Below are 12,767 nucleotides of genomic sequence, written 5' to 3'. Positions count from 1 at the left end.
CACAATCTGACACATCTGCTACTAAATCATGCTGTAAATTGTCAGCTGCTGGACTGATTTATTAGGCTTATAGAACTGATTAGTGTTTTATTTATGGTTTTGGTGGAGGAAGGGGATCATTTTGCTACTTTTTTTTATCAGCAAAACAGTTGAAAGGTGACCGGGAACATTAGGCAGACACAGTGGGGGATGAAATCAGGATACAAACATGAGACATCTGTATAATTGCTATTATCAAGTTCTATGTAATGGTAGGACAATATATTTGTACCATATTAGTCTTTGGTTAATATTAGTGTTTTTGTATATGATCTGTATCTTCAGCATTGGATGGGTTTTGGATATTTAATTGAGCATGTTTATTTATGCTATTTTATTTTTTTTAGATGACTTTTGCCGTAATATTTAAAAACAATAAGGTAATGCTTAATTCTAATATGCCCTTGTTATAAATTTTTCATGTATTTTCTATAGCAATAACTGTAAAATATTTGTAATTCCAATAAGCTAACCTAGACACTAACACTTAACCTATAATTATTCCATGTTCTTAGTTCTTATTATTGACTAATTCGTGTGAACAAGACATTTTTTTAATAACACTGTTAAATTAATTTTCATTTTTCATACTGTACATTATAATATTGTGATGCATACATTTTTATACATTTTAATTGGTTTTCAGTGTTTCATTTTAAATATATTTAAAGAAAATAGTATAGCATTTTAATATCTTCTATTTATCATATAACCACCACAAACGATAATGCAATTTATATAAATCATTATAAGATAATAATCATTATAATAACACTGTTAAAAATTTCAATTTTTCATACTGTAAATAACAATGTTGTGATATCTTAACTTGCTTTCAGTATTTAGTGCTTTATTTTAAATGTGTTTAGAGAAAATAGTATAGAATCTAATATCTGCTATTTATCATTTAACAGCCATAACATGAAAAAATAATATGAACATGAACATGAAAATAGGATGCATTCGAAATGTGCTATCTGACAAGCCACGTCTATAACGATTTATGTATATTTGTGGTTCAGTTTAACATGAGCATCCCCGGAGATGATAGATTTTATTGGTTGTTCATGTTCTTGCATAAATATCCATCCAGTGCTTCAAACAAAGGGTTGAACAGGCATTTGTCTTTATGAGAGAACGGAATAGACCAATCAGCAAACCATCTTACAAATGTGGCTTCAGAAGTCAAACGCTGTCTCTGAAGTGACAAAGAAGTTTTAATATGATCTCTCTGGACCTTATCCACACAATTCTGTAGGCTCATAATGTGAGCACAGGAAAGTACACCCACTCTACTACCACCCATAGAGGAACCATCTGCTAGCGTGGAGAGAGACTGGACTAAATGTAACACGCACAGCCCAGGTACCAGCGCTTTTCTTGCAGAGATATGGAAACATCATGAACATGCCAAATCCTACTTTTATGCCTATGATCGAATAACACTTAATGCAGGTTTCAGACAGGAGAAAAATAGCTTTCTCTTCAGATGTGTCTGGGATTGATTCTGCTCGTCTGTAAAAGCTCCCCTGAAGGCATACTATTAGACCTTTGATAAAGTGGTTAGACAACTCACACAGAATTTGTGATTTACTCAATTTGGCTCAAGGACTCTGTTTTAACAGGAAGCTACAGTATAATGGAAATTGTGCTGGTGGGAAATAGAAGAAAATTAAGCGCAGAAATTCAGATGGGAGTAGAAAAAAAAATAAAAACACGAATAGACCCAGTAACCAAAAATTCAAGGCATTGCATTATGCTAATCAGTACCTATTGTGACCTCCTTTGAAAGTCAGCGCTTTATGATGTCATGATTGTGGCGGCCCGGAGGACCCTGGCGAGTGATGCATTTATCCCTGGCCGTGCAGGTGACAAGCATTATATTCACAGAGGTGCAGTCTCTCTACTTCTTTCTGCTTTTGATGTAATGCAGCTGGCAGCTGGTTCTGGCTCAAGATTCGGCTGTGTTCCATTATACATGAGCGGAACGCATTAACACTAGGAACAATGACAGCTCAATCCATAATAGAGTGTGTTGAACTAGAAATGTACATTAATGATCAGGCTTTGACTCAGAGCTTACCAGGCCACGGAGAGCAAAGCAGAGCAGAGCTTAGCAGTGATTCATGGCTGTATCTTGGTTGAAAACAGATTAATATAATGGAGACAGAAATAAAATTGACAGATTTTGGAAGACGCGTTACTCCACGTTGTCTTTCTGCTTTGGTTTGGACTGTAGAGAATGGTTAAATTGTCAATCACCACGCTGAATAAACAGCTTTTGTGGGGACATAGCTCAATGAATCGACAGGCTGATCAATAAACATGTTTTACACTAAACAATACTTTCATTGGGAACAATATGTAGATTTTACCCAGATAAAAAATATCATTTTTAGAAATAAGGCAGAATAGTAAATGTCGTGACAGCTAGAATTCATTTACAGATATTACTAAACAAATGGGTCGCATTAATACGTATTAATAGATTTTGGGTAACACTGCGCATTGTCTGAAAATATCTATGTTTTCTTTCATTGGTTTTCAGGTTTTTTCCGAAGACTGAAACTGTAATGACTGCATTGTGCCTTATGTTGATAGAATGTATTTTAATGAATAAAGGCTTTATTAAAAATATTGTATTATATTGTATGAACGTCAAAAGATTATTAAAACATATTATTTCAAATTTACTTTAAGGTAAAACATTATTTGGCGTTGTTATTACAAAGTACATTTTTTAATAGTGTAATTTAGTGTGTTAAGAAACATAGACATTGTACTGTAAGGATACATTTAAATGACAGTTATGCATCCCAGACCAGTATCTGGTGATGTCATAAAGAAACACTATATGTGCCTGTGTGCATATACTCAAGCTTTTAGACTGAACACATAATATGGATGTGCATGACATCACCATTTTCATAAATATGTGTTTTTGTAGTTTACACAGAGACAGTAATGGTATCTTTTTCAAAAGCTTGCACTATGAAACCCATTTTCAAAATGCCATTGTTGTGTAAATGAATGGCCAAAATACATAAAAGGTTTTCTGTTTTTATTTGAAAATTATGTCGTGTAAACATACACTTAAGTGGACTTTTGTTTAATTAATAATATCTGCAAACAGTGTTTTATTTATTTATTTATTTATTTTTGAAGTACACTACAATTGGACTTTCAGCACAGTTCCGTTTCTTAAGGGTACTCTTGCTGTGTTATATTGATGTAAAATATGCTTTATGCTATCCTGTTAATTATGTACTGAAAAATGGGAAAAGTAAGGTACTCTGAAAAAAGAAAAGGAGTTTCTTTCTCTTTTTGTGAGGAACTGACTTAGCATGAAAGCTCTGCCAATTATATACAAAGCTCCGGCTGTTTGACCCGCACCACTCTGACACCCACTTTGGTCCAAACAACCTGTCAAAGGCTTTTCTTACAGCTTTTAATGCTTTTACCGAGCAGCAAGAGAACTGAAGTATTCAGGAGAAATGGGAGTATTGAACTTGTTGTTTACACTTGACTTGTGAGAGGACCGTAAGTGAAAGCTTCTCATCCTTCATCCCCGCAATCTATTCACACAACACAATTCTGCTAGTTACCTTTCTGTTCAGAACCTCCAAAACCTAGGATAATTGGCTGCTTTGCAAGCTACCCTGAGCGTTTTGCAATATAAAAATGATGTACTGTTCAAAACAATGCAATTTGCTGGTTACGTTATGGCTGGTGTTTAATTTTGTATAGTTCTGTGCTCAGACAAAAAGAAACACAGGTTGCTCCTTTTGTTCCTTAAAATTCTCATTTCCTTCTTTTAAAGTGTTGATATTAAAAACACCACTGGGGCATGCCGCATGTCGTACTCACTTACAGAGTGTTTTATGATCTATCTTAACTACAGCGCAAAGTCTCTGCTGTCAAATCACAGCTAAATGTAATTTTGTGAATGCAGCTTTGTTTATGCCTTAAGTCCACTTCGATCCATATTTGATTCCATAAAGGCTGACACAATATTGCTGGTTTTCTCTGTCTCCTTGTTTTAAGTCTTTCAACGTTTCTTCTTTAAACTCTTGTGAAATGATGGGGGGTCTGTGCTTGTGCTGGCTGGCTGCTGTGGTTAGCTTGTTTAACAGCTTCAAGGCATATGCGCTCCAGTGAGCTATTTCTTAGATGAACAACTGACAGGCTTGTTCACACCCTACAGTACTGTCAGTCTCTAGAACATAGCAGAGCCATTACCTGAGATTAAACACAATCTATCAACCGCCTGTGGAAAATGATCAAGTCTGAAGCAGACTTCACAGATGGTTCAATAGGCAGACAGAGTTTAAAAGTTAACTTTCTTGAATTTAACTTCCAAAAGTATTTGTACTTTTGATAATAAAGCTGCACTGTTATTGTGGGTAAAATAAAAAAAAATGTTACTCTAAAACGTGGTGGCAGCTATATAGTTAATCATGACATTTATAATATCTGGATATTTTCACTCTGTCACATTTAGCAGATCAGATCAGAGACTCATTCTAAATGTGGTCAGTCAATGTATAAAGTCTAAACTGTATAATATTTGATAGGAAAATTTTTAAGGCCTCTATATTATCAACATGTTTAAAAGACTGCATGCCTTCTGAAGTTTATACAATTGTAGTATAGTTGCCCCAAACAATAGAAACTACAGAGCTTTGATCATAAAAATATTTACATTTTATGAAAACATATTATTAGGAGATAAATAGAGACAACTGATAATTATGATATACTGATCTATATGTGTTACAAACACGCCAGGTTCCACCTCCACACAGTCACAGCGCACGCCTAACCTGATTTTACCAAGTGAGACATGTTCCTGGGACAACATCGTTGTTGACCCTGGATAAACATTGTGATTAACCAATCAGATTTGAAGAACCAGTTTATAGATTTTGTGAAGTTTATGCTTAAAATCAGTGTTTGGTGCTTGTTCATCAGTGTCATTCATCTATCATTCCCTCTGATTTTAGGGATTACTCATGGTTAAGGTTAGGTTTAGGTGTAGGGATATGGTTAAGAATATATTTTTGGAGTAAAATGTTGTTCCAGGGTCAACAAAATATGTTGACCTAGGAACACATCGGACTTGGCAAAATCAGGACGTGCCACAGCGCACACCCTCACCTGAGTTCTAAACCATCACCACCTGACCCTCATCACCTGCCATCATCCACAGCACCTTAAAAGCCACACACGCACACAATCATTGTCCGGTCACGTTCGCGACAAGATTACTCATCTATGCTAACTGTAAGGACTAACTCCTCTTTACCTTCTCTCCAAGGATATTCTCCGAGTTCCACTCCTCCTTCTCCTCTCTAAGGATTGTTCCCCAAGACTCCTTCAAGAAACCCACGGTGTGTGTGTGTGTGTGCCTTCACCTCCTACCCAGCACGGATCCATATCCCTCATTCACTCCTCACTACCCGCTCCTCTGCTTGTGTCTTAAATAAACATCATTCTCATCTGTTACTCCTCTGTCTCTGAGTGATCTGTAACAATATGAGATAGATCTCATTGATTTACTGTACATTAGCAGCTTTCATAATTTAATTAAAATTTTTGGCCATGTAGGGACACCAAACTATATATTCTTGCTTAGTTTAGGCCTCATAGTAAATTTGAGGGTTTTCTTCCTCCTCAAGTATGAGCTCCATATTGTTTTATACTGTATCATACTATGTGAAACATGAAAGCCTGGTGTATAAAATATAACACACATAGACATATTTAGATTATTATTATTATTTTTTTTTTGAGTGATAGAATTAAACTAAAAATGCTGCAACCTTAAGTGATGTGAGACATTAAATGCCAAAGCTATTTCCATTCAATAAAAATGTGGATTATGATTAGTGAATATAAAGTTCATCTGCAATTATGTTTGGTTTACTAAAGATTTGAACATTGGTCAGTTGGATTTGAAACACAGTCTGTGCCTCTCACATCTTTATGGAAGCCCGTTTCTGCCCCGGATAAAAAAAAAAAAAAAAAAAAACTTTAATGCTGAGTCCCAATTCGCCTACTTATACTACGACCTAAAAGTATGTACTTTTTTTGTGAGGGAAAAGTACATACTTTTGAGTGTGTAGCAAAAGAGTATGCACGCTCTGGGACATACTTCGATGACGTCATGCAACATGAACGACAACGTGGTTGACTAGTTACGCACACCACAACTGTTAACGTTTCATTCATTCTTTATGTCCAATAAAATTTTATTTACTATTCCCATCATTTTTTCTCATCGTTTTTTTTCCTAATACATTTAACTATGTGTGCTTCTACCAAGTTGAGGAGTGAGGAAGCAGGGCTGCGTCGTCGTAGAACCAAACGCAGGTCGTTTGTGAGGCGGCTGGTTCTGACGTTCATGTGCAATGTGTGTAACGAAATAAAATATAACTTTAATTAGGGTTAAACATTTGAATTCTTACACTTAAAAGCTGAGGGCGCATCTACGCTGCTGCACCCGGCTGCCATGTTTACATCACCACAAAGCCATCGCAAAGCTCCTCCCTCCCGTACGCAATGGGTTGTGGGCAATATTAGCACTTAGAGTGTGCATTGATCTGCACTTCGAATTCTAACCGGAAATAGTAGACCATCCGGGTATCTTTGGAATACTATTTTCAACATACTACGATTTGGGACGTACTAATTCTAGTTTTGCATACTATTTAGGACGGATAGTATGCGAATTGGGACTCAGCATAAGTCTCTAAAATGTGAATTTATATCTCACAGTGTTACTTTATCTCACATTAGCGACTTTGTTTCTCATAATTGCAACTTTATATCTCCCAGTATGACTTTATACAGTAGATTTTCTTTCTTAAACTTAATTGAGGGGTTGTATTTATTAATTAAATAATTTAGTTAATGTTTTATCTCATTTAACATATCAACTTAGCTGGGACTGGCACTGGTTCCCCCTCAGAATACTATATACACATACAAATGTCTTTGATGTGCTCCTAAAACTAGCTTCTTGCTTAAAAATTCTGCATCTTTACATTTAGCAATGTCAAGCTCATTAATCTCCAGCTTAACACAATAGTAGAAGGTTAAAAAGTCAAGAAATGCTTGAACGCTATGAGGCTAATTCAAAAAGTCAAGCTCCCAACCTAACCAGCACCTCATCCACTGGGAGAAGTTGCATTAATCTGCTCTTTAGTAAGTTGCCAGTGCCTTCATGTTCTCAGCAGCAGTGCACTGTGGGTAAGGAAAGGAACCAGAGTGAGGTTCTTGTTTGGTTACTGAATTAGAGAGAGGCAGATGGTCCCCACAGTCAGATCTGGACCGCAATCCTCCTCGTCTTGGCAGCAAACATGACAGCCTATGACTCAAGTCACGGCACATTTGGAACCGCGTGTACGTGTTGAGTTAACGCCGAGGTTTCGATGACTAATTTAGATTTGCAATTAAAATTGGAGATACTGCAAATGAGCAGTCAGTGTGGAAAGACCTTATGAGTATTAAAGAGGACAGTTACTTCTTGTTATTTCCAGCACGTAAAAGTCTGAACATGTGGACGTGCTATCTGTTTGACTGAAGAAAAACGTAATGGAGGCAAAGTTCTTTAAAAAATATTTCTATAGAATTACTATGGAGCATATTTACTACAAGGACAGGGAATAAGCTCAATAAGAGCTTATAAGTAGAGGGATCAAAAGTAGCAGTCTCTGATCTTGTTTAAAAGGAGAAATCGCCCCAAAATGAAAATTCTGTCATTTACTCACGCTCAGGACGTTCCACGACTGTTGTTCTTCAGCAGAACACAAAATAGGATATTTTGAAAAAGGGTTTTGTCCATACAAAAAAGCCTTGAATGACATGAAGGTCAACGACACTGGGTCCAACTGACTTTAAATGTATGAACAAAAAACAGATATTATTCAAAATGTCTTCAGTTGTGTTCCACCGTCTTACAATGACATAAATGTTACTCAGTCAGTAGTGACAGAATTATCATTTTAGGTTGAACTATGAGAAGATCCAACTATGTAGAAAAGAGATTATAATTAAAACTCTGTGAGCATTTATGTTATATGGTAATAATACAAACAAAGTTCATGACAATGCATTTATACTGTATCACAAAGATTTGTTTCACAAAGGCTTCATACAATCATATTTATGAATGAAACATCTGCAAATCTGCATCAAATATTGCCACCAGAATTTTTTTTTATTTTTTTATAAAAATGAGGCACAGTATACTCCTATCCTTTGTGTTTTAGATCCTACATCAAAGGCTTTGTTAGTTCTTTAGCATACTTTACTGAAATTGCTTCAAAGAGGGTTTGTCCTCTAATGAGACTAAGAGAGTTTTAATCTTGCTCTAGATGGTGCCACTGAATACTGTTAAAGCTGAAGACTGAATGCTGTTAATTAGATTACGTGAGATAAGACCTCCTTTTGATGCATGTCACAACTTGATTTTAATTCACACTTCTATTTTTGAACAGTCTCTTCAGATACCAGCCATTTGGCTATTGATATGGAAAAAATAACTGCTCTATTTTATGCCATTATTTCAAGACTTACTCAAATCTTCCTCCAATACCATATCATCATCGAGACACTTGACCACAGGTTGTTCAGTCAGGCCGTTTTTGACATGTAAAATGTAAAAAACATCTGCAAAAAATGACAAGTAACCAGGCAACCAAGAAAAAAAATCTTCAATTAAGGAACACAAAAAAATCTTCAATTATGGAACACGGCATTTGCACAAACTGAGATCTCTTCACCAAGATGTTAAATAATGAGCATGGCAGGGTGAAAAGAGGCCGGAAATTGATGTGTGCAAAAGCAGCATGACCTGAAATTCTGTAAATGAAAGAGGCTGGTGTTGAATCTCACTCCTCTAGAGGCATCAATCAATGTCCAATCTGAAAAATAATGAATGTTCCTCTGTGTTGCACTGAGCTATGATTAATCTACAAGTCCAACATTATGTAACTCCAAACGTTCATTTGCCACCTAGTTCTGCTTTCCCTTTCACGCGAGACTATGATTATCTTTGAAAAGAAAAGACAGATTATGACAACAGATGCAAAGGTATTGAAAAGAAACAAAAGCGCTTTGTTTATATTCACTGATCTCAAAATCAAAAAGAGAAAGAGACTGAAAAGTGGGACATCTCCCCGAGCTTGTCTCAAAACCTCTCAAGGGCTTCGTCTTGCCTAAGCAGGGAGTCTATTTATGCATTCATTTATAAGCCTGCTTCAAGGATTTGCAGTGGAAAACAAACTGTTTGCTGGAGACACTGATATAAGTCCCTGTTGCGAAAGCACATTTATCTTATAGGATAAATTTGGTATCTACTACTATAATATTGGATGAAAAGAATATATATATCCACAATAGAATTGTGTTCTTATCCCTATGCTAACAAGCACAGTTTGATGCAGGTGGGCTCCCCTAGGGTCTCTTGATGCATGGACACTGACAGGCAATGGTTTGTGAAGCTGCATGTCAGCGTTTGTGTCAGAAATGGTAGTGAGCAGCCTTGTAGCACCTCAGGCTAACCCTTCACACAACACATGTCCTATATATCACTAGTTCACACACTACCTGCTGAAGTTTTGCAACAAACCATCCACTGTTGAATGCATCACAAATGGAGACAAACTATGGATTCATGGACTGAGATTCCACACAGACAAAACAGCAACAATGTTCAAGTCAAGCTATGCAGTATTTTCTGAAGCTGTTTATGTCTTTCAGCATGTGTGGCATGATAAAAGAAATCTCCAGGCTGGAGTGTTTATTTCTGCGCTGAGGTACACTAGAAGGCTAACATCAATACGATATAACCCTGGATTCCCACATCTATCCATATGTCTAGCCCAGTGGTTCTCAAACTTTTTGACTCCAAGGCACAACAATATTCAGCTGCCCAGTGATTAAAGATTAATGTTATGGACTTGTTTTAAAGTATTTATATATATATATGTGGATTTTTTTTTTTTTACAATTTTAGTTAATATTTTTAAGATTTTACACAATGAAATATTTTAGAACTTGATATAATTTTATATTCATAAAATGTATACAGATTTTGTATATATATATATATATATATATATATTATTATTATTACGGTATGTTGGTGGAATCCATGGTTCTTCTTCTTCTTCAAAAAAAAAACTTTGTTTTGAGAGTAAGATGGTGATTTTTTTTGTCTTATTTTTAATTTTAAAGCATCTTAAAATAATTTAAAATAAAATCATTTAGTGGGCTTTTACTCCCTGGTTGAAGACCACTGGTCTTGGTGGTAGTCTTGTGTGTTTGCTTGATTTTTGTTTGTTTTTGCATCTTTAACTCCAAAAATACTATTCATAAATTAGTCTGTGATCCCTAATGAGTTTAGGCCCAAAATCCCAATCTATTTTATACCCCTTCCCCTTCCCCTTCCCCTTCCCCTTCCCCTTCCCCTTCCCCTTACCCTTCCCCTACCCCTCCACCAACCCCTTCCCCATGTCCCTTGAAACAGAATGTCAAGGGGTAGGGGAGAAAATATTCCCCCTAAGGATTGGGACACCACTACTATGCCGTCACATGTCATCATTCGTCGTCTAGCTCTTACAATACACACACATACTGGTGTGCATTAGAGCCTTTAATTATTGTTCTGTAGGCTATTAATGAGCAGCTTACTGACACACACACACACACACACATATCGGAAATCACACAGCTTACACATCCAGGAGAAAATAAACTTGTCATGCTGCCCCACAACTTTTATTAAATACAGTTTAAATACTGAATCGCTATTTTCCAGTGACGAAAGGATACAAACGCTGTTTTTAAGTAAACTCACTCCAAATAGATAACGCACAGACACGAATACAGGCAACTTCCATTTCTCTCTCTCTCTCTCTCTCTCTCTCTCTCTCAAATAGGCAATATTTGAGAAAATTGTTTAGCGATTTCTAATTATTGGAAATAATCAATGTCTACAGCAGTTATCGCCCTGATCAGACATATGCTGTGGCACTATCATGCAGTCTGTAATGAAATGACGCTAGCAAATATTAGCATTTTTGGCAAACATTTCTTTGAGTAACATGACCGTTAATATGAACTCACAATTGATTCTAACATAAAACAATTCATTACTCGTCATTGAAATCTTTATTTATGCCGAAAAAGCTTACATTTATGTGACTTTTTGTTCACTGTAGCAGCCATGTTGCCGAGATAATTCATACCCATTAGTTTGAAGATTGGTCCCGAAAAATATTCGTTTGAAGGTATGTCTGGCCCTTCCCCTTCCCCTTCTCCTCCAACCAAAAGAGAATCGAGACAGGGGAAGGGCTAAGGGGTAGAATTGGGATTGGGCCTAATGCAGCACAGGGGTTCTGCTAATTATTGTTTGATAAAGTCATTTTACTTAAGTTTACTTTAGCTTTAGGTGAAGTTAAAAAGTTGAAATGTATATGATAATACTAGCCTATGTATGCATTATAGGCCAGGCTTAAAATGCAACAGTTTTATATCATATAGATGTCTCTGCTCTCACTCATCTACAGGGGACCAGTGGCATGAAAAAAGACCCTTAAATTATTCTGTTCATTTATTGACTTAGTATTTACATATGTAAATGTAAAAAGTCATCTTTAAACAATGACTGTTTGCACATTCTGTTTATTGTATACAGCAGCACCAGGTGTCAGCTTGACTTTTAATACAAGGAGTTTACTCTAGACTGTTGTGCTTTTTAAGACCACCATGGCACTGACATTTAGCCTATCGCTATTTTAGATGAGTCAATTACTGTCAATAATTGGGGAAACCTTAACAATGGTATTTGAAGTAATAATCCAACCCAAATTTTTAATTTTGTCATTAATCACTTACCCCCATGTCATTCCAAAACTGTAAAAGCTTTGTTCATCTTTGGAACACAATTTAAGATATTTTGGATGAAAACCGGGACCATAGACTGCCAAGTAAATTACACTGTCAAGGTCCAGATAAATATGAAAAGCATTGTCAGAATGGGCTAGGTGCACAAGATGGTGCCGGTGTGAGCTTCAGCGACGCGAGTGTGTGCATACTTATTTCCGGTTCTGCGACACTAGCATTTACTATAAGGGAAACTTACATACGAAACCTGGGTAGATGGATATAATTAATGTTTTTCAAATTTAACAGCGAATAGTGGTATATCAAAGACACGAGGAAACATCCTCCCTAAACTTTTGCGTATCTGTGTGGAAATTAATCAAGATACAACGTGGAGATTGCTTTATTCTTCTGTTGATTATGCGGATCAGCGTCAGCGTCAGGTTAATCAGTTCACAGGGATTTCTTCTTTCAAACACAAACCACTCAAATATGCAATACTTTACATTTTCGGAGAGCTGATTTTGTTCTGACTGTTATCTATAAGATCATAAGGTATCTGACTGTCAAACGAGACAGATATTTCTGATAAAGTATGTATGTTTTATTAACTTTATTTGGTAACAGTTTATAACTGTGTGCAAGTTAATGTAATGCTATTAGGTTTGCATTAATTAAAAGATTGCTGTTTGCATTCATGTGTGTTTTTATCGATGTTTATCTGTTTAGTAAAATATCTGCAGCATAAATAATTTTGTCTATAAGCAGTGCATGTAATTTGTTACGAATTCTTCAGATAAAACAAATATTAAAAATATTAAAACAGCCCGTTTTTT

This window comes from Carassius auratus, chromosome 5, assembly GCF_003368295.1.
Source record: "Carassius auratus strain Wakin chromosome 5, ASM336829v1, whole genome shotgun sequence".
Taxonomy (NCBI): Eukaryota; Metazoa; Chordata; class Actinopteri; order Cypriniformes; family Cyprinidae; genus Carassius; species Carassius auratus.
This window is presented reverse-complemented; position numbering follows the sequence as displayed.